Source organism: Pongo pygmaeus, chromosome 5, assembly GCF_028885625.2.
Source record: "Pongo pygmaeus isolate AG05252 chromosome 5, NHGRI_mPonPyg2-v2.0_pri, whole genome shotgun sequence".
NCBI lineage: Eukaryota > Metazoa > Chordata > Mammalia > Primates > Hominidae > Pongo > Pongo pygmaeus.
This window is the reverse complement of record NC_072378.2, coordinates 70,919,361-70,940,542: the sequence shown is the minus strand read 5'-3', so window position 1 is coordinate 70,940,542 and position 21,182 is coordinate 70,919,361. Positions and strand designations below refer to the sequence as shown.

Below are 21,182 nucleotides of genomic sequence, written 5' to 3'. Positions count from 1 at the left end.
TGCAAACAGTCCCCTCCAGTATTCAGCTGTCTCCTAATGTTCATTGCATGAATGCAAGGAAACTACACTTGACCAGAAAAATAACTATCCAAAAGGATTCGTGGTAACAGTTCATGTACATAAATACAGTTACTGTGTCTGGTTCTCCTCTTCTGTTTAGATCACCCACTCATATTTCTACCTGTACCATCTTCCTTATTCCTGAAGGAGTTTATGTAACATTTCTTGTAGTGAGGGTCTGCAGGTGATGAATTATTTTAGCTTTCATAGGTATGAAGAGGACTTTATTTTGTCTCCATTGTGAATTCTGGGTATAGAATTCCAGAGTTTTATTGTTGTTGTTGTTTTGTTTTCTGTCTTCCAGTATTTTTAACATGTCGTGTTACTGTCTTCTTGCTTCCATTGCTTCTGATGACATATTGATGTCAAACTTATATTTGTTACTCTGTGTCGTGTGTGTGTGTGTGTGTGTGTGTGTGTGTGTTTATTCTCTGGTTGCTTTTAAGATTTTTCTCTTTATCTCTGGCTTTGAGCAACTTGATTGTGATGTGCTTTGATGTAGTCTACGTTTCTTGTGTTTCAAGTTGATTGAACTTCTTGGATATGTCAGTGCATGGTTTTCAACAAATTTCGAAAAATTTTGGCCATTTTTCTTCAAATACTTTCGATCTCTCTGTTTTCCTCACATTCAAGGATTTTGTTTGAAGTTGTCCCACAACTCACTGATGCTCAGATTATTTTTTTAAAATTATTATTTTTGTCTCTGTTTTATTTTGGTTAGTTAATATTGCTATATCTTTAAAATCATCAATCTTTTCTTCTACAATGTTTAATCTGCCATAATGCCATCCCACTGTATATTTTTTTCTCCCATTTTGTAGTTTTCTTCTCTAGACATTTGATTTGGGTCTTTTTCTTTATATTGTCTATGTTTTTGCTTAACTTATAGATGTATGAAATAAAGTTATAATAGCTGTTTTAATGTTCTCATATGAAAATTTTAACATCAGTTCTGGGTCAATTTTGATAGATTAATTTTTTTCTCATCATACGTCCTATTTTCTTCCTTCTTGGCATGATCAGTCATTATTTATTAGGTCTCAAGAATTATGAATTTTACCTTGTTTGTTGCTGGATATTTTTGTATTCCTATAAATAGTACTTAAGGGTTTTTTTTTCCTGTGGTGCAGTTAAGTTACTTGGAAACAGTTTGATCCTCTTGGGCCTTGCTTTTTATATTTGTTAGGTGGGACCGGGTTATATTTAGTTTAGAGCTAATTATTCTCTAATGCAATGTGGATTATGAGACTGTCTAGTCTGTCTAGTGTGAACAAACACAATTTAGGGTCTGATATGAGCCACGTGAACTGTTATAGCTAAACCTTTTGGATAGTTCTTTTTCTGGCCTAGCATAGTTGTCTCACATTCATGCACTAAACAGTACTCAGCTGAAAACTGTAGGAGACTGTTTGCAAATACCTAGAATTCTCTCCCTATGTATCTTTCTGTTTTCCAGGAGTGTCTTCTAAGAATTCTAACTGCTTTGCTCTTCCTAGTTGAGAAAATCTGCTGGGCTCCACTTGGTTTCTCCCTCCTTGCCCAAGATCTGGAATTTCTGTCAAGGCAGTAAACTGGGGAAATCATAAGGTTCACGTCATTTTCCTGTCTCTCAATGGTCACTATATTTTGTTGCCCGAAGTCCAGTATCTTAAAAAACATTGTTTTGTATATTTTTGCCTTTTGTTGTTGTTGTTTCAGGTTAGAGGGTAAATCTGGTCCTTACTACTCCAATGTTGCAAATCAGAAGTCCCTTCCAATCTTCTTTTGTAATAAGAATGTCCCCATTTTTTAATAGAAAAGATAAGAGTTCATTTAGGCAGTTTGTTTCTTACACCTTTACTCGCTAAAGGCACTATTTTCCAATCTCCTAAAGTGTCTTCCTGACCAATTTTCTAAATACCTTACATTATTTTCAAGTATCAATTCAAAATGAATCATAGACGTAAATGTAAAACCTACAAATATAAAACTTCATAGAGAAAACATGCAAAATCTTTGATAACTGGGATTAGGCAAAGAGTGACTACATTGAACTCCAAAAGCCAAATCTCTGAAACCAAAATTAATAAATTGCACTTCATCATAATTAAAGTATCCTCTTCCAAAAGCGCTGTTGAGAAAATTAAGACAAGTCACAGATCAGGAGAAAATATTTTCAAATTATATATCTGATAAAGAGCTTGTATTCAGAATACATAAAGAAGTTCTACAACTCAATAATAATAAGATAAGCAACCAAATTAAAATAAAGGCAAAAAATTTGAAACAACATTTTGCCAAATAATATATACAAATGGATAATTAGCATGTAAAAAGATGTTCAAAATCATTAGTCATTAGAAAAATGAAAATTAAAACCACATAAGATACCACTATGTATCAACTAGAATGGTTATAATCAAAAAGACTGACAATGCTGAGTGTTGGCAAAGATGTGAAAAAACTGGCAACCTCATGCATTGCTGGTGGAAATGTAAAATGATACAGCTACTTGAAGAAATAATATGGCAATTTTTAAAAATATTAAAAATGAACTTACTGTAAATTCCAGTAATTCTACTCCAAAGTGTCTATCTACCCAAGAGAAATGAAAACTTACGTCCACATGGTTGTATGTGAATGTTCACAACATCATTATTCACAGTAGCTAAAAACTGAAAACAATTCAATGCCCATAAAGTAGTGAATGTATCAACAAAATGTATATATTGATACCACACAATACGTTCAGGAATTAAAATGAAAGAAACACTTATAAATGCTATAACATGGGTGATTCTCAAAAACATTATGCTAAGTAGAGGGAGTCATACTATAAAGACTACAGATTGCATAATTTCACTTATCTGAAATTTCCAGTAACAGCAAGTCTATAAAAGCGGTAAGCAAATCAGTGGTTTCCTGGGGCTGAGGAACAAGGAATGGTTACAAGTGTGTTTGAAGGATATTTTGGGGATGGTAGGAGGTTCTAAAACTAGATGGGTGCACAATTCTATAAATGTACTAAAAATCATTTGTCACTTACAAAGCATGAATTTGATTGCATGTAAATTATAACTTAATAAGACTTATTTTCCCTCCAATTATTGTCAACAAACCAACAACGAAGGTAAATTTAATGAGTCTATATTTAATAATTTTTTCCAAAATAATGAGATTTTATCAAGAAATTAAAAATCTGGGCTCTTTTTTTGGTTGGGGAAGAATATAAACTATTGATATTTTTCTAGAAAACAAAACTATAAGCAAAAAATGGGCAAGGCAAATTGCTAGTCTTCAGCAATTATACATTAATATATATTTGTTAAATTATTTAGAGAGCTATCACAATCCTATAATGTAGATAGACAAAATAGATTTAATTCATTTCATAAGTTGAAGAAACCTAAGGCTGCGTTAAGTTCAAAGGGTTTGACAGAAGTCATGAGATCTCTAATTGGAGGAAAATTGTAATTTTCCTTATAATGACTGCTCACTTATGTTTGAATTTTCCTCCACAACTCTCCAAGAGCTTGTCAAATCCCTGCTGAAAGATCCTTCATACCAGAGAACTTGTTATCTTCAATAGGAAAAGTTTTCTTCTTTACAAAGGACAGGCATCTAGAAAGACCAAACACGAATGCTGTAGCTTCCATCTACAACATGAAACTAATTGGTAGAAAGAGGTCTCTACCAATTTCCCGATATCCTGACTTCTACAAATTCACACATATTCACTATACAAATATTGTATATAAAAAAATCAGTGGACACAATCCGGATCTTAGAGTCCCAATTCTCCATCAAATACAAGTGCCTTGAGAACTTGTACCAAGATTCATCATATTCACCATTGTATGCCTAAAGCCTGTCACAGTGCCTGATAATTTAAGCACTCAGTCAATAATTTTGAACCAAACTTAGAATTTTATAATACAAAACATGCCTATGTAAATCACCTGAAAATTTTTCTAATGTCCCTATTCCATAAACATATTTATTTTATGCTGTTTTTTGCAGAGATGAATATCTTTTCTTGTTATATGTTACATATAAACAAAATGTGGATATGTGTTAGAGTGGGTAAGGCAGGAACTATATGATTAAATTAATGATTTTACTGATATGACTATGAATGAGTCTGAAACTTGCCGCTTTCAAAGTGAGCTTTGTTAACAATTACATTTATTAGAAAACAGTCCTGAGATAGTGTTTATCACCATGCTTAGACTCCAAATTATCAGAAGCCTTAAATCATGGGAAGTTTTATTTTGAACTATGTAGTGATAACAACAGTCAAAGTAACAATCAACATGTGATCCTGAGAGTGCCCTCTACTCTGAGTTATTAAAGAATAATAGCTTCTATTGTTACACATAGAGAAAGAATAAGTTGCCGTTTTAAAAATCCACAATTTTAGAAGTCAGGAGACCTACATTGAAATCTGGCTAATATTAGCTGTGGTGAACTCATGCAACAACCTCTCTTTGCTTATCAAAAAACAAGAGGATTATAATTCCCACAATCTATGCATGATGAGGTAGTTGTGAAGCTCAAACAAGATAGTGGATATGAAAGTGATTGGGAAACTCTGAAGTACTTATCAAAAGTGAGAGATATGTACTAAATTGCTAAAAAAAATTATCCATGTTTATCACATTATATAATTCTTCAATAATCCAAATATTCAGTTCCCTGAGATAGCAAGTTTGTTCTATTTTTTCATGCTATCAATTTTACAAATGAATGTTACTACTCAGTGTGACAAAGTCCATGCCTTAAATGTTGGAACCAGTACCTTATGCCAAGAAAGCATAATGCATTCTTTGCTTGTAATAATCACTTAAGAAAAATATTTATTTGAAGAGATGCTCTCAGATACCCTTCAATTATCATTTAAAAGAAGATTAATTCTATGGAAACTTTTACAAATTATCTACATATATTTTTTTACTTAAAATTTGGCATGCATGGCTCATTTAAACTGGTGGTTTTTAAATGGGTTTCTTAAAATTCTTGAACACCATTGGCAATCTCATGTGAGAAAATCTATATCCAATAAAGAGCACATATGAACACACATTTGAAATTCTGCTTATAATATCAGTAATTCACAGACCTTGTGTGGCCTAGCAATTGATCTATAGTTCACAGACCCAGGTTAAGAAATTCTGTTTTAAATTTGTGTGAACATTCTTAAATAGCATAATTAAATGCTATATAATAAATTAAGTCTCTTATTTTCTTTTTAGATTGTTTAAATAACAGTTTTCTACATTTGCAAATTTAGAGCCCTAATTCTGACTTTATTCTGACTTAATCTGTCTACTCAGCAAATAAACACAAAGTCATTATTCCATATGAGATAGCATTTTTAGGAGTAATGAGGTGGAAAATTAAATGTGGCTGAAAGTTATGAATTATTTAACTAAACACTGTAGGGTAGGGATAGGTGGTCTTTCTGAAGCCGTTTACCTTTTGTAAAATTATTCCTGGAACTCAAAACAGCAATCACACAAATGTTCCAGGAACTTAGGCCAAAGCCTTTCTCTCATTTCTTTGGATATTAGCAATGCTGCTGTTTCCAAATAGACGGTGCAATTCCCACATATATTGTGTGTTATACATTAAATCTGATAAGTATACTTATGGATGTATCCATGGACCTCAGACCCTCTTTTCCAGGCCCTGCCAAGAATTTGACTCTCTCCTACAATAGTGCTGATTAAAATCTTGCCTACCAAACAACCCAATTAAGTGTGCACTGGGTTAGTTTCCATGAAAGTAAAAGCATAGTTTTAAGAAAAAAGTGTCTTAGTTCTCAACCATTTCTATACAGATATAATCACCAGCATAACTGAGACCTTTCCCAGGATTATTCAATAAATTAATGCACATATAGCTGTTTGGTTTTGGTTTAGAAAGATATACTGTATGGAAAACAGATTCTTTAATCTTTTTCATAGTCCTAGTCTGCTAAAATTCTCATAGTTAACTACAATCAGAATTTTTTTTCATTTGGAGAGAGCTGTTACACATGACCCACTAGCAAAATCCATTTTTAGTTTAAAATTGATATCTATTTATGTTTTAACAGATTGTGTAATCACTGGATCTAAAACACTCAGCAGTCTGCCTACATTTAGGAGGCAAGTATCTGTATCTCACAGGCCGTCTTGCAGATTTTTCTAGGGAGTTGGTTCTCATTTCCATCCTTCATCATCCTTAAAAAGGGATAAAAAATTTTCTTTCCACAAACTAAACATGACCAAAAGTTTTCCTCAGATAACCACATGGCCAAAATATATTCTGTTTTAACCCTAAAGCATTAGCCAGAAAGGCAAAAATCTAGTACTAGATGTCAGGAAGTACTCTGCCTTCTGTCTTTAGAAAAGCTTCAGTTTTAGTGAAAATAAAGAGAAAGTTGAACCAAGAATTTGGCAGCCAAGGAGATCTGACATCCAAATATTTTTAAAATATTTTAACTTGTAGTAGAAACACATTCTTTCTCATCAACCCTATCACCACCCCATTCCTGATGCCAAGTGAGCAATTGTGATGCTATTTTCAAAACAGCTATAGAGAGCGACATTGAGCCCTAAGAGCAAGAATCAGCGTTTTCCAGATCAAGGGGTATCTGTTTCCTCAGGCCATTAGACTAAAATGCTGAGCTTTGCCTCTCGAAAGTGTATATGAAGTATGCTTTGGTGCAATTAGGAAACTGTAGATAAGTGGCAGAAGAGACACCTGTCTCTCATGCCCTACCTGGTGTTTAAGCAGCCAGCTGTGAAAACTCAGTTAGAAAAAAATGTCAAGAAGGACCTTTTGGGTACCATTCTTTCACTCCTCTCATCTGGTTGGCCGGCCTTCTCTCCTTCATGAAAACCCAGCACCTTTAGGTTCACTGTACCTGCACCACTACATAATCTGCAAAGCAAATGCCAATAAAGGGCCATAAGGATGCCCTTGATGTCTGTAAAGGGGGCTTACCAGATCTGCTCTCTTCACCATATATCTGGCCTCTAATACCCAACCTTCCATACCAGATGCTCAGTCAATCCTGGCTGCAGGAATTGAGGAATGTTGACTGAAGACAACTTAACAGCATACATCCTCCCAAGGGCTTGTGTGATTTAGCAAGTGCTAGAGCCTCAAAGTGAAGTAATCAAGACTAGAAAATAGATATCCACAACCAGTCAGCCTGAAGGGGGAAGCATAAGTGTCCCTTAAGAACACCAAAAGCCCAAGATCACTCCATATCCCATACATTTAGGATGGTGTCCTAATGTCCTAATGTCCCATACATCTTCGGAATAGATGTCCCCTGCATGTCTTCCAGTCCTCAAGTAAGGGCCAAAACAAACACTAACTCTACCTCCATTTAGTCCCTCCCTTGGGTCAGAGCAAGACCTAGCGGTGGAGCCTGGAAAGCAGGTTGGAAGTAGATAGTGGACACTGAGGAGAACAGCAGTCTGGGCCTTCTTGAAGGAAGACTGTGTGCTCCTTTCTTCACCACTGAACACCTAGAGAACAGAAAAGAGAACTGACTCTATGTTCCTTCTGTGTCCACCATTAATTAAGGGTCTAGATCTAAATATCAATGAATGGAATAAAGTTTAGTTAACATTCTTTAGCATTTAGTATAAGCCCAGTCTTGTTCTAAATGCTTTTCATTCATTAATGTAATCTTCACAACAACACCAACAATAGATTTTACTATTACCTGGCCCTCTTCCATTTGATGAATGAACTGTGCCCAAAATAACACAGCTTTTAAGAAGTGAAGCCAACAACAAAATAAAAGAAATAATATTTATTGATAGCTCATCATGTGATGAGCATGGGCTTTACATGTAATATCTCATTTAATTCTCACCACAACCTTATGAAATAGGCACTATTACTATTGCCATTTTACAAATGTAGAAAATAGGCTTGAAATGATTTCATAACTTGTCCAAACTTTCACAGTTGTAAGTGACAGGGCCAGAATTCAAACCCAAGGATGTGGTTGGATGTAGAATTGTTCCAATTTCTATATTTATATGATGGAGTTGGAAATCTTCAAAATATTTAAAAGATCGGGACAGTTGTTTGGAGACAGGACAGGAGAAGCTGGAACATTCTTGCCTTTTCTGCTCCAGGAAGCCTAAGAAGATGGGCCATGCCCTATGGTCAGCAAGAGAAGTAACAAGGGGCATTGAACCATGAAAAGACTGTTAGGTGGAAGCAACCCTGGCAGGAGGTGCCTTGGAATCTCACAGCCCCTGGAAGGAGGCTTCCCCAAATGTCACCTGCTAAGATGGGCAGACAACGGGACACCTTCAGCTGAACTTCTCTTCCGGGAGAGGGAGGGGAACTGGAAACTCCAGGTCCTTTCGATATCTTACCCTGACCCACAATCTTCTATTGTCTGTATTTTCATCTCTAACCACACCCCACTTGGATTTTGCTCCCTGGCAGCAAAAGGCATTACTTACATTTCAGCATTATGTTTAACATTATTTTTCGAATTAGCTGAATTGATAAAGCGCCGAACCAAATCAAATTAGCAACTTTTTTCACGAGTTGCTCCCATTGCTAATAGTCACAAGGTTTTAAACTCTTACCCATTAATCCCCAGATAAATTGTAATGGGTGGGGAGGAGGACGTTGGGATCTCCATTTAGAAAAGGTGTGTTGCATTTTACCTTATTTCTAACTCTCAGCAGTTTTCATATGATCGTGACTCACAGAAGTGATGAGGAAATTATGTTAATTAACATGGTAAAAATTCCAGACTATGCTCCTAGAGTGATTCATGCTGTACATTACTGGGAGGAAAAAAGGCTAAAACCCAATATTTTTAAACTGCATTGTAATTGTATTTTTGACAGAAGTCTAACACACCAATACCAGAAAGCGGCTGCCCCAAATGCATTCAAAGAGCCAGCCACGTTTTTGAGGATTTTAAAACACCTTGTACTTGAGGACGCTATAAATAAGGGGCTGAGAGGTAGGTCGGTCATGGAGGTTCCATAACGGTCCAGGGGGGATAAATTATTTAGAAGCGCCGACATTGGGAAAATGCTGCAGATTTTAAACAGAAAATTAGTGAATCATCATAATCAATCAGAGGGGCCAATGGTGGGTTCTTGGAAGTGGGGTTAGAATTCTGCCAAACTGAACTCTGGTGGCGAGTGGGAAATGGGTCCGCGTTACTTCCTGCAACTGGTGCTGCCTGTCCTCTGCGTTTTGGGGAGGAGAGCGCCCCGTAGTTCCACCCTGGGAGACCCCAGCTTCCCACGGTCTAGAGGCACAAAATGGAATTCCTTCAATGGGGAACTCTCGCAGGCCTTGCACCTTTCTTCCCTTCTGCCTCTTAAGCTGCTGCCGCCGCCGCCGCCGCCACTTGCTCCCTTCCCCAAGCTCATTTCGCTGCGCGGGGACCAGAGGCTAAAAAGCTCAGCTGGAAAGCTACAGTGGGGCGGCGCCAGCGCGGAGACTGGCTCCGCGAGCGCAAGGTCCTGGATGAACTGGGAGGGAAGGAGCGACTGGCCGGCCTGGGTTACTGAAACGCCGCCGCTGCGCGCGGAGTGCAATGGGGGAGCCGGAGACCCACCAGCGCCCCTGGCTAGCGAGTTGGCGGCTGCTTCAGTTGATGTTGCATGGTCAATGTCGTGTTGCAACTGGTGCCTGCTGCTAAAAGAGGCATCGCCACATTCTTCCCAATGACCAAAAATTAATTTCGGTCATTGCTAGGATTGAGAGGAAGTAATTTGAAGGGCATAATGTGTTTGAAGATATGTGGCCTTTAATATATATCTCCTTACTTTATTAAAATCTCCTGACACTTGAATACAGTACTAACGATCTGCACATATTATATGGAAGTGCACCATATTGAAAAATAATAACACAAAAATTGCACAAAAATTCTTAAAAACATAATTTTTTTTCCTAGTAGCTTTACAGTTTCGGATCTTACATTTAAGTCTCTATTTTTGAGTTGATTTTTGTATATAGTGTGAGATAAGGGCCTAGTACTATTCAGTTTTCCAACATCATTTATTGAAGAGGCTGCTATTGTACAACATGGGGACTGTACTTAATAACAATGTATTGTGTACTTGAAAATTGCTGAGAGTGGATTTTAAGTATTCTCACCACAAATTAATAAGTATGCGGGGTAATGCGCATACTAATTAGCTTGATTTAGCCATTTCACAATATATACATATTTCAAAACATTATGTTGTGTACCATAAATGTATACAGTTTTAATTTGTAAATTAAAATAGAAACAAAAAAAGGATAACAAAGAAACAAAAATGGAAGATTATGTGATTGAAGCCCTTTACAAAGCAGAAATGTTTCTAAAACTCTCCCAGAATTACTGTGTGGTTTGTTTAGCATCCAAAGTGTGTGTTTTAATGTGCTCAGCCGCTCTTGGGCCTTGAGAATCAAGCCTGTAATCAAGATCACTGAGATACTGGCATCTTCATAGGAAGCAATTGACAGAAGACTCAGGATGAATGGAAGATGGACTCTCCCTGCCTTTCCACACCGAAAATATACTTCAGAGGATTATTTCTTATAACCTGAAAATTTCTTATAATTAATTGTAAGGGGGACGTTTTTTGTAGAGCTGAGCACCAAAACAACACAGATTTATGCCTAAACTATATCAATTCCGTTAAAATGAACACAATTATTTCAGGCTCTAACATGAATTACTACATACCATGGCTGCTGACTGGGATTCTTCAGATCTTTCCTGGTTATTCCTGTGTTAAAGACTATGCTCACAAAAATGTGTACAGATGACAGAACATGTAATACTAAAAACAGAAAAATAAGACTGAAATAATGCAAATGAAGCAGCTCAGGGTATTCTGAGAGGAAAACTTAAGGTCAACAGAGGCCAATGTTACAGCTATGAGGATGACTCCTAAGGACTCTTCTTTGTAGTGTTAGTGGGGAGAAAAGCCTAAAAAATCTAAATCAGACCTTGTATCAGCAAAGAAATGCTTCATAAGTTGGAGTAGAGATATAAATTAAACTCTAGTTGACTTCTCTACACAAGGACAGGAATATCTCAGATCGACTATATCATCAGGTTCTAGATGTTCTGTTCTGGGTTGGCGGCTATAGGAGTTTCAAGGTGAGTCCAGGCTCCGCAGACAACCTTCTCTATAACTTTGATCTAGTTCCCTCTGGATGCCTTGGATTTCCCCCTTGGAAACTAAAGAAGAGAGCAGAAGATTCCCTGGGCCTGTCTACATCCACCACTCTATCATTCTACAAGTATGCACCAGGGCAGGGGAAGTCTGTCCTAGAAGCCTCGCAAGATAACTGGGAGACTAAATGGTACAGAGGAGCCAGGCCCTGAAAAAAATCAAGAGGTACCAAGTTTTGAGAAAGGCCTATATTTAAGGCATGGAATAAATTCAGCCTGAATCACAAATAAGAGTTTTGAAAAAGATAATAAGGAAATGGCCAGGTGCAACCGTTCACGCCTGTAATCTCAGCACTTGGGGAGGCTGAGGCGGGCGGATCCCCTGAGGTCAGGAGTTCAAGACCAGCCTAGCCAGCATGGTGAAACCTCGTCTCTACTAAAAATACAAAAATTAGCCAGGCGTGGTGATGTGCCTGTAATCCCAGCTACTCGGGAGACTGAGGCAGGAGAATTGCCTGAACCCAGGAGGCGGAGGTTGCAGTGAGCCGAGATCATGCCACTGCACTGCCTGGAGCAAGACTCCATCTCAAAAAAAAAAAAAAAAAAAGAGAGAGAGAGAGAATAAGGAAACCATGCTTAATTCCTATCCACTCAACAGAATCTTAAGTGCCTCCTTGCCTGACCAGGATCGTTGAGTCGGATAAAGGCAGATGGATTCCCTGCTTTCACTTTTCTTAGCCTGGAGAAATGCAGAAACAGAAGTACAAATGGGAAGCAGATGCAACAAAGTGCAAGCAACGTGGATCTCCCTGGGTGGTAAAGTCACGGGTGATATTTATGAATTTCTGATTAGTTCGCCATGTTTTCCACATTTTTACAACGAGCATGTATTGTTTTTCATATATATATATACACACACACACATATATATATAAATATATATATTTTCCCCCTTGGACCATAAAATTTTATTGGCAGATCAGGGGAAGAGAAGGAGGTAAGGGTTCCTTCCTTCCCATCCCCCTACCCAGGAGACACCCTCCGAAGGACAGCAGCAGCCCCTTAGCCTGCTGCCTCAGAGGACCTTGGAAGCGGACAGGTTGTTGTAGTGATCTTCCTGGCCCTCGAGCAGGCTGCGGTAGGAGATCTCCTGCTCCAGCCGCGACTTGATGTCCATGAACTGCTGGTAATCCTGATTCTGCCGCTCACCATCAGCTCGCACATCGCCCAGCTGGGCTTCAATACAGTTGATCAGCGGCTGGATCTGCGCCAGCTGAGCTCCAAAGCGCGCCTCCGTTTCTGCCAGTGTGCCTTCCAAGGCGGCTTTCATGCTCAGCCGTGACTGCAGCTCAAGACCCTGGAGGGTGCGCCGCAGGTCAGCGACCTTGGATCGGCTCATCTGGAGCTGATCCGTGTGGCCAGCGACCTCCTGGTTCAATTCTTCAGTCCGGCTGGTGAACCAGCCTTCAGCATCCTTCCAGTTCTGCTCCGCCATGACCTCGTATTGGCTTCGCATGTCACTCAGGATCTTGGCGAGATCGGTGCCCTGAGCCGAATCCACCTCCACACTGACCTGGCCTCCCACTTGGCCCCTCAGCCCACTGATTTCCTCCTCATGGTTCTTCTTCAGGTAGGCCAGCTCTTCCTTCAGGCCTTCGATCTGCATCTCCAGGTCGGTAATGGCCACAGGGTCAGCTCATCCAGCACCCTGCGCAGGCCGTTGATGTCGGCCTCCGCGCTCATGCGCAGAGCCTGCTCCGTCTCAATCTTGGTTCGGAAGTCATCTGCAGCCAGACGGGCGTTGTCGATCTCCAGGACAATCCTGGAGTTCTCAATGGTGGCACCAAGAATCTTGCCCCGCAGGTCCTGGATGGTCTTGTAGTAGTGGCTGTCGTCACGGGAGGGCCCGGGCCCCTGCTTCTGGTACCAGTCGCGGATCTTCACCTCCAGCTCGCCGTTGGCTGCCTCCAGGGCGCGCACCTTGTCCAGGTAGGAGAACAGGGTCGTTGAGGTTCTGCATACTGAGCTTCTCGTTGCCCGCCAGCAGCCCGTGGGACGCGGCCAAGACGCCGCCGTAGCCCCCCAAGGAGGACGAGGACAGACACGAGGCGGGCAGAGGACACGGACACGCCGCAGCCGCCGGAGCCCCAGTGCATGCTGAGCGCGCGAAAGGCAACCTGCGGAGCAAAACTCACGGAGCCACCACCCAGGCCCCGGCAGGACTACTTGGCCGACGACTGGCGATAGCTGTGGGAAGTCAGGGCGAGGCGGAGCACGGACGGAGCGACCCTGGTCCCAGAGGCTGCGATTCGAGGGAGGAGCCATACATTTTTTTTTTAAATGGCCACTTTACATAAATATCAGATTATATGTTTATCAATGTTGTACAAGCACTTGACGAGGGAAATGACCGCTCAACAGATAAGCTACCTAAGGCGGAGGTTAAGTGGCTTATTAAGATCACAGAACTGGCCGGCAGCGGTGTCTCACGCCTGTAATCCCAGCACTTTGGGAGGCCGAGGCGGGCGGATCACGAGGTCAGGAGATCGAGAGCATCCTGGCCAACATGGTGAAACCCCATCTCTACCAAAAACACAAAAATTAGTTGGGCGTGGTGGTGCGCGCCTGTAGTCCCAGCTACCCCAGCTAATCAGGAGGCTGAGGCAGGAGAATGGCTTGAACCCGGGAGGCAGAGGTTGCAGTGAGCCAACATCAGTTGCCACTGCACTCCAGCCTGGCGACAAAGCGAGACTCCGTCTAAAAAAAAAAAAAAAAAAAAAAAAAAAGCACAGAACTATAGTGAAGAAGAAAGATGGCGGACGCACATAACTGCATATTACCAAAAGATTTTTTTTTGTTGTTTCTTTTCTTTTTCCTTTTTGCAAGAGAGCCAGGATTAAAATCAAAGCTTTCTAAGTCTCCGGATCTGTACCCTTTCCACCAGCTGACAGTCTGCTAATAACAATATGCACTCTCAAGAATCAAGATAAGCACTGCAATATATTCATTCACAAAATAATGAAATGTAAGAAACCTATATATGAAAAACATTTTCATGTCTCACTCTCTTGCTTTTACTCTGTCACTATTCCTTTTTAATTTTTTATTTCTTTTTATTTATTTTCTATCTCTATTAAAGGTTTACCCTTAAATTGTATTTGGAAAATAATAAAAGGAAAAATCACATATTCTCATTATACTAAAATTACTACTGTTGATAAGCAAGTTAGGTATGGTCAGACTTAAAATATAGATTGTAGCATGCATAAAATTCACTTTGTGTGCCTACAAGTCAAAAGTCATCGGGCACACTCTCCAATTATAGGAAGTGCTCTAAAATCTAGATGCTTCTCACACAGGCAACTGTGGTTTTCTCTGGGGTGAATAGCAGCATCAACCCCTTCTATCTGTAACCATAAGACAACAAATTTCCTGCATTTTCCAATTTTTTCTTCATCTTCTACCTCCCCATTTGGGTTATTGTAAAAATCAAAAGAAATTAAAGAAATAAGTAAAGTAACCTGTTATGTTTGCTATTAGCAATAGCCTTGACACGTTCTCACTTTTTCAAGAAACCTTCATTTACAGCCCTATGGGGAGTAACCTCTCCCTCTGCTGTTCTGCTAGCATTTTCTTTGTACTTCTAATAATGCAGAAATGGGGTGTGTCTTGAGTTAGAATTATTTATATATGTGTGTCTATTTTCTACCCTGGATTATAGGCCCCTTCTGAGCGGGGATCGTATTTTATTCATTGTGTTATGCCCACATTGGGCAGGGGGACTTGTACTGTGAGAGCACTTTGCCAAGTATAAAGCACTGTCAACTTGATGATGATTTGCATCAAGCATATTCTGAATTGTATTGCATTCTTTGTCAGTGAGGGTCATTACTACTTCTCTCCTAGAGCAACGTTTATGAAGTTAGAAGTTAGGAAATTCTCCTTTCAATGAGAGAGCAAGCCCAGATGGCAGAAATGTGGAGTCCAGATACATCTTCTCATTGTTCTCCCTGGAACAGATCCACTTTCCTAAAGATGGAATGGTCTTTTTGCCTTAGTCGCAATGTAAGTAAATAGAAGTCACCTTTTCTAATGAGACACTTCCTCTTTCATGATTTCTTAGACAAAGGCATGAACACACACAACTTCCCATTATCTAAGTAACTGAGGCAGTGAAGAGTAAGGAAGTATTGAAGAAAATGCATGGTTTATGACTTCTTTTTCAGTGGTTTGGAAATTCAAAGCTATGGAGAAGGGCAAACCATGGAAGGCTATTCCTGTAAATGCCCTCAGCACTCACTTAGTTCAAGTCTTTTGTTCACACCTAAGGAAAATGAAATAGAGAAAAGTGAAGAAACATGCTAAAAAATTATGTGGTGAGTGGAAGAATCTCTCTTCTGAAATGAAATTTAGGTCAACCTGTATGAAAAGTGAGGGGTCAATTTGAAATTATTTCGGAGTCTTCTAATTTTAGGCATCATACCTTTCTAATACCAAGCGTTATCTTGCCTTTGCTGCCACAAAGCTGACAGAAGGAGAAGAAGCCAGGACAGACAGGGGAGCGAAACAGTGTCTTTAAATGAAGCTTCAGGAAATGCTGCTCTGAGGCCTCCCCAGAAGGCCTAAAGCTGAAAAGATTCCTGTGGAGAAGGTCACACTGAAACTCAAGTTTCGAGAACATTATGCGTTTCTTTAGGCTGCAGGATCATTGTTGTCCCAGGGTACCTGCAGCTAGTAGGACCAACTGCAAGATGCAGGCAACCTTGACTGCACCTGACATGGGGCCAGATCTATCAGTGATATGAAAATACTTACTTTATCTCCTTCCTCTTTATCACACACTTGTTATTTGCTTTCTATATCAGCTGTGCAGAAATTGGCTGTCTTTAATCACATTCCCATCTCCATTTCATTACCTCCCCATCCCTATCTTCTGCACATCATCGCTTGTGCCTCCCTGTTTCTGGTTCCATTGTCAGCCTCACCATCCTTCCCTGCATGAATCTAGACACATCCAGATTGATTTCAACATGACCTCTTCACTGATAGAAAATGCAGAAAGGCAAAACAACAACAACAACAACAAAAACACCAAAAAGAAAACACTTCTCATCCTCCCATCCCTAAGTCACAAATGGCAGAAAATCACATGTTAAAATTAATTAAACACAAATATGCATAGTATCTGATCAGAAAAAGTAAAAAAGTAGAGGGCTGTGGTTAAGAGGGAAGACTCTGAAGCCAGATTCTCTGGTTCAAACCCTGGCTCTGCCACTCCATCACTTAAGATCTGTGTGTCTCAGTTTATCCAGCTTTAAAATGAGAATGATGATGGTATCGACTTCAGTAGTTACGGTAGTGGTTTGGCTATATAATAATAAGAACAAAAGTAATAGCCACTTAAATGAAATAGAAGTTTGCTTCTCTTCAATACAGGTGTCAAGGGCTGATACGGTGGCACCATGATTCTGTGGAGTTTGACTCCTTGTGTCTTTTTATTCTGCTCTCTCAAAAGGTGGTTTCCATCTCATGGACCATGATGGCTATTCCAGCTGCCACCAGGATATCTGCATTCTAGATAGCAGAAGAGGATAAGAAAAAAGGGAATATGTCCTCATTTCCTTTAGGAGTATGATCCAGAAGTTCCCACATCACTCCCACTCACAATCCCGTTGGCCAGAACCTAGTCAATAGCCACATCTAGTTTCAAGGGATGCCACATGCCTTGCTAAAACTTTATCACTATAGCAAGAGGGGAGAACAGAAACTGGAGGGAAAACTAGTAATCTCTGTCACCCCAGTGATTTAAAGCTGCGCAGATTAAAATAATTACATACAGAAACATTTAAAACAGTGCCTAAAACATAGTAAACCTGTAACGATTGTTAGCTATTAAAACAATAACAATACTAGTGAATTACTATTCACTAGTGTTTTCTTACTACTTTTGTACTATATGTTCATGGACAGTGAGAATCATGCAAAGTATTTAGACCCCTTAACTTAAAAATAACTATGCATTAATATGAAATATATGTTAATTTTTTAAAACAAAAATAAATGAAAATTAAAAGAACAAAACTGTCTATCTAACCTTTCAATTATAAAAAGCTGCATAATTATTATGGAACCAGTTTTGAGCAGTAGAATTTTTCTGTGTTATTTTCAGAAACTCTATATGTATACATCAAGATATTAACTCGGGAAATTACAAACTGTGGAATTCAAAAAAATCAATGTTTATAAGGGCCTATGATCGCTTATGGTTGAAGGGCACAGAATTTCTTAACAGAAAGAGTTTACAATTATAGAGCTATTTTCTTTACAAAAGATCAAAAGATTTAATTTGCTGGCCTAGCACTTCTTTAATCCAGAAGCACACCCAACAGTGTTCACTAACACCTGTGAGTATTTCTGACAGAATAAGGAAAGCCTCCTAATCTAAATGTGAAAACGAACAAAAAAAAAATGGAAGTAATCTTTTTAAACCAGCAAGTGACACAACTGTGGCCTGATTCGCTGTGTATAAATTAGACGCTCTTCTCATACAAGAATCTTAGTTTCTTAAGGTTAGCTCTAGCTCCTTAGGACAGTACAGAAGTTGATTTTTCTACCTATGGATTAATTTATATTTTTATATTGTTTGTTACCATGAAACTTCATTAGAGTCTTAGAGATCTAGGTAGAACAGAGTACTGGTTTTGGAGCCAGACTATCTGGGTTTAAATCATAACTTTACTTACTGGCCGTGTGACCTTGGGCAAGTTACTTAGCCCCTGTGTACATTAGATTTGTCATCTGAAAATAAAAACAATAATAATATGTACCCCATACAGTAATTATGATGACTAATTAAAATAATATGCACACAGTTTTTGGAGCAGAAGCATTCAGGAAGTGTTGGCTATTTAATTATTAATATTAACCAAGTCTTCTGAAAGTTTTACAGCATTGCAAATGTTAACCCTTTACTTTCACAAGGCTTTACCAACCACACAATTCTTTTATATCCACTGTCTCATTTTGTCTTCACTACTGTTCTCAACTGGGGTCAGTATCTCCATCTTAAACACAAGAAAATGGAGCCTCACCAACAGGAAATAACTTGTCTAAAGTCACCAGCCCTTCAAACCATAGAGCTGGGGTTCAAGTCTATGACTTGGTACTCTTACAAATAAGCTTCCCTCTGCTTTAATCAGAGGAACACCAGTGGCGATGATACAGGAAACTTGGGTAATACGGTCCAGGCAGCTCCTATGGAAATAATCCTGAACTATGCCATGTGACCATGCCTTTCTGGACACTCCTGATTAGGCCAGGGAGCGAGCATACGACTTGAGGGCAGTGCAAAAGGTCTACCCAGAGATGACAGCCACTTTCTATTCCAATCAGATTTTCTCTTTCAGAAATGTGTACATTTTTAGACCTGACATTGGCTTGGGAAAGAGACTCACTCCTGCTCCATAATCTTTATCACTCCCCACCTCAATTCCTTAAAGTAGGCAATTTTATTAATAATGAAAACATCATTTTAAGGCCCTTTTCAAACCTCATGCCTGCCCTTAAGTCTCAGCCATACAGAAATCCTAAAGATGCCACTAAAAGGAGACTTGAGTAGTTCTTACCAGAAGCTGGAGACATACAAAGGGAGGCCAGGGTGCTCAGGTGGCAACGTTCAGAAAGATGGCCCCATGGTAATGTGGCTATTGTTGGGTAGCACCAGTACAGAGTGTGTTTCTGAATTATGTTAAACGCAAAAGATGAACAATATCTAAGTTCCTAGGGGCTAAAAGTTAACCCAGTTCCAGTTTCTGACTCAGTGTTAGATTCTGCCTATCTGGAAACCCATGAGTCTTGCTTCTTTAAGCTCCACAGGGCCTCCCTTGTTATTACACGAATGGCCCAAAGTAATTTGATTGAATCTTTTTTTCTTGCCACAAAGCCTAAGACAGAGAGATATGTAAAATATGCATTAAAAGCTATGTTAGGACTTTTTGAAACAAAAGTATTCTTTATTTTACATATTAAGCCATATAGACAGAGACACAAAGGGAGCTGATCTGCAATGAGAGAGAGGAATGAGGCAGAAGCACCAGAAAAAAGATGCAGAGCAGCAGAATCCTTCCTTTCAGCTCGTCTTTCCCTTAGGTTTTCTGACACCCAATGGCCTTATAACAAATTCTATTTTGGAGTCTTAAGCTATCTCAAATCAGATTTCTGTACTTTACTACCAAAAATAGACCTAATGCCTATGTTTCTCATCTCAGAAATCTGTGGGGAATTCAACTGGATTCACTCTGGATGTGCAATTCAGATATAAATACATAAATTAGCCCCAAATAAGCTATCTGAGAAACCTAGCGAAGCATTAGGTTTCACTGAAAATTATGAAATTAACTGTAACTGTCTTTGGTTTTGAGAAGATAGTCATGCACCCAGTGATATTCAACTAGGGTGACAATTGGCAGACAATGTTTCATAAATACTGTAACGTTGCTGAGCAAAGAGCACTGGCACCTGGGTTAACAGATAATTGAGGCCAGGCACGGTGGCTCACGCCTGTAATCCTAGCAATTTTGGAGGCTGAGGTGGCCAGATCACTTGAGGTCTGAAGTTCGAGACCAGCCTGGCCAACATGGCAAAACCCCATCTCTACTAAAAATACAAAAATTAGCCAGGCATGGTGGCACGTGCCTGTAATCCCAGCTACCCAGGAGGCTGAGGCAGGAGAATCGCTGGAACCCGGGAGATGGAGGCTGTAGTGAGCCAAGATTGCACCACTGCACTCCAGCCTGGGTGACAAGCAAAACTCCATCTCAACAAAAAAACAAAACCAACAACAACAAAAAAACCCAGATAACTGGATAGCAATCTTAAAGATAGATGCCTCCAGAGACCCATAGATATTTAGCTCCTAGGAGTCACTCGCTTACATTCCAGAGTGGTGAAGGTGATGAAATAGACACCTTCCCCTTCTGTCCCCAGATAGGATTGGTTCACATTCCAGAGCAAAGTTATCTCTATCTCTATCTCTCTAACTCTTTCTTTCCCTCCCCAGCAAAGAGGATGTGCAGGCATGCTAGCTGCCCTATGTAAGTTCTGAGTTTCACAATGTGGTGTTCTCTCTTCTGCCACCTGTGCAGGTATATCTGGCTCTCACGAAATTGCCACATGGGGAATTGGGGTGTGGGAACTGACCAAAGGTACTCTATTAAGAGAGATAAGAGATCTATTTTCAGATCTGACTAGAGGTCTTGTATTTCTGTTAGAGTGTAAACGCATGCACACACACATAAATATGTGCGTACACACATACATGTATGCACATATGGAGACATATGGTGGCAGGCTAATTTGTTAGCTTGCAAGTATGTTAATGTCTCTAACTGTGTTCAGTTTCAAACTTAACACTACATCCCAGATTGCCCAAGACAGTCCTAGTTTATACCTGTTATCCAGAGTAATTAATATATCTTCTTTCACTCTCAAAAGTGTCCCTGTTTTGAAAGATAAAGTACATGGCCATCCAACATGTGACCCATATAATCTCAAGAAGGATCTTCAGGAAAGTACAATATAACCTAATTTTTTTGCAGTATTTGATATTTGGTAATTTACTCCTTTAATTTGCCAATTCAGGTTATTCTGGTTACATTGCCAGCGAAATAGTAAAATTGTTCCTTGAGGCTTCTACCTTTCAATTTCTGTAGAACTTGATGCTAGTGTTGAAGCACAGATCATCTTCTGCTTTGTTGTATAGTATATTTACTATACTTTTGTCCCCTGTACTTGTCCACAATATATTTCTTCATACATATGTCCACTGACATTCATAGTGTGGAGTTCCACAAATAAATGATATATCTTTTGGATAAGGTAAATGATTATCCTCAAGTTTAACTGCTTCAAGATTCAGCCTGTTTTCAGGTTTACTAAGAAAATGATTTACCAGTGCCAAAGTTGTGCAGCACCAACTCTCATCTTG

The 21,182-nt window shown here is 39.4% G+C and overlaps 1 pseudogene; it reads right to left on the bottom strand.

Annotated features, from left to right (window-relative positions):
- Positions 1–12,272: 12,272 nt before the first annotated feature.
- LOC129039068 (keratin, type I cytoskeletal 19-like) lies at positions 12,273–15,086 on the bottom strand (annotated as a pseudogene).
- Between the last annotated feature and the right edge of the window lie 6,096 nt (positions 15,087–21,182).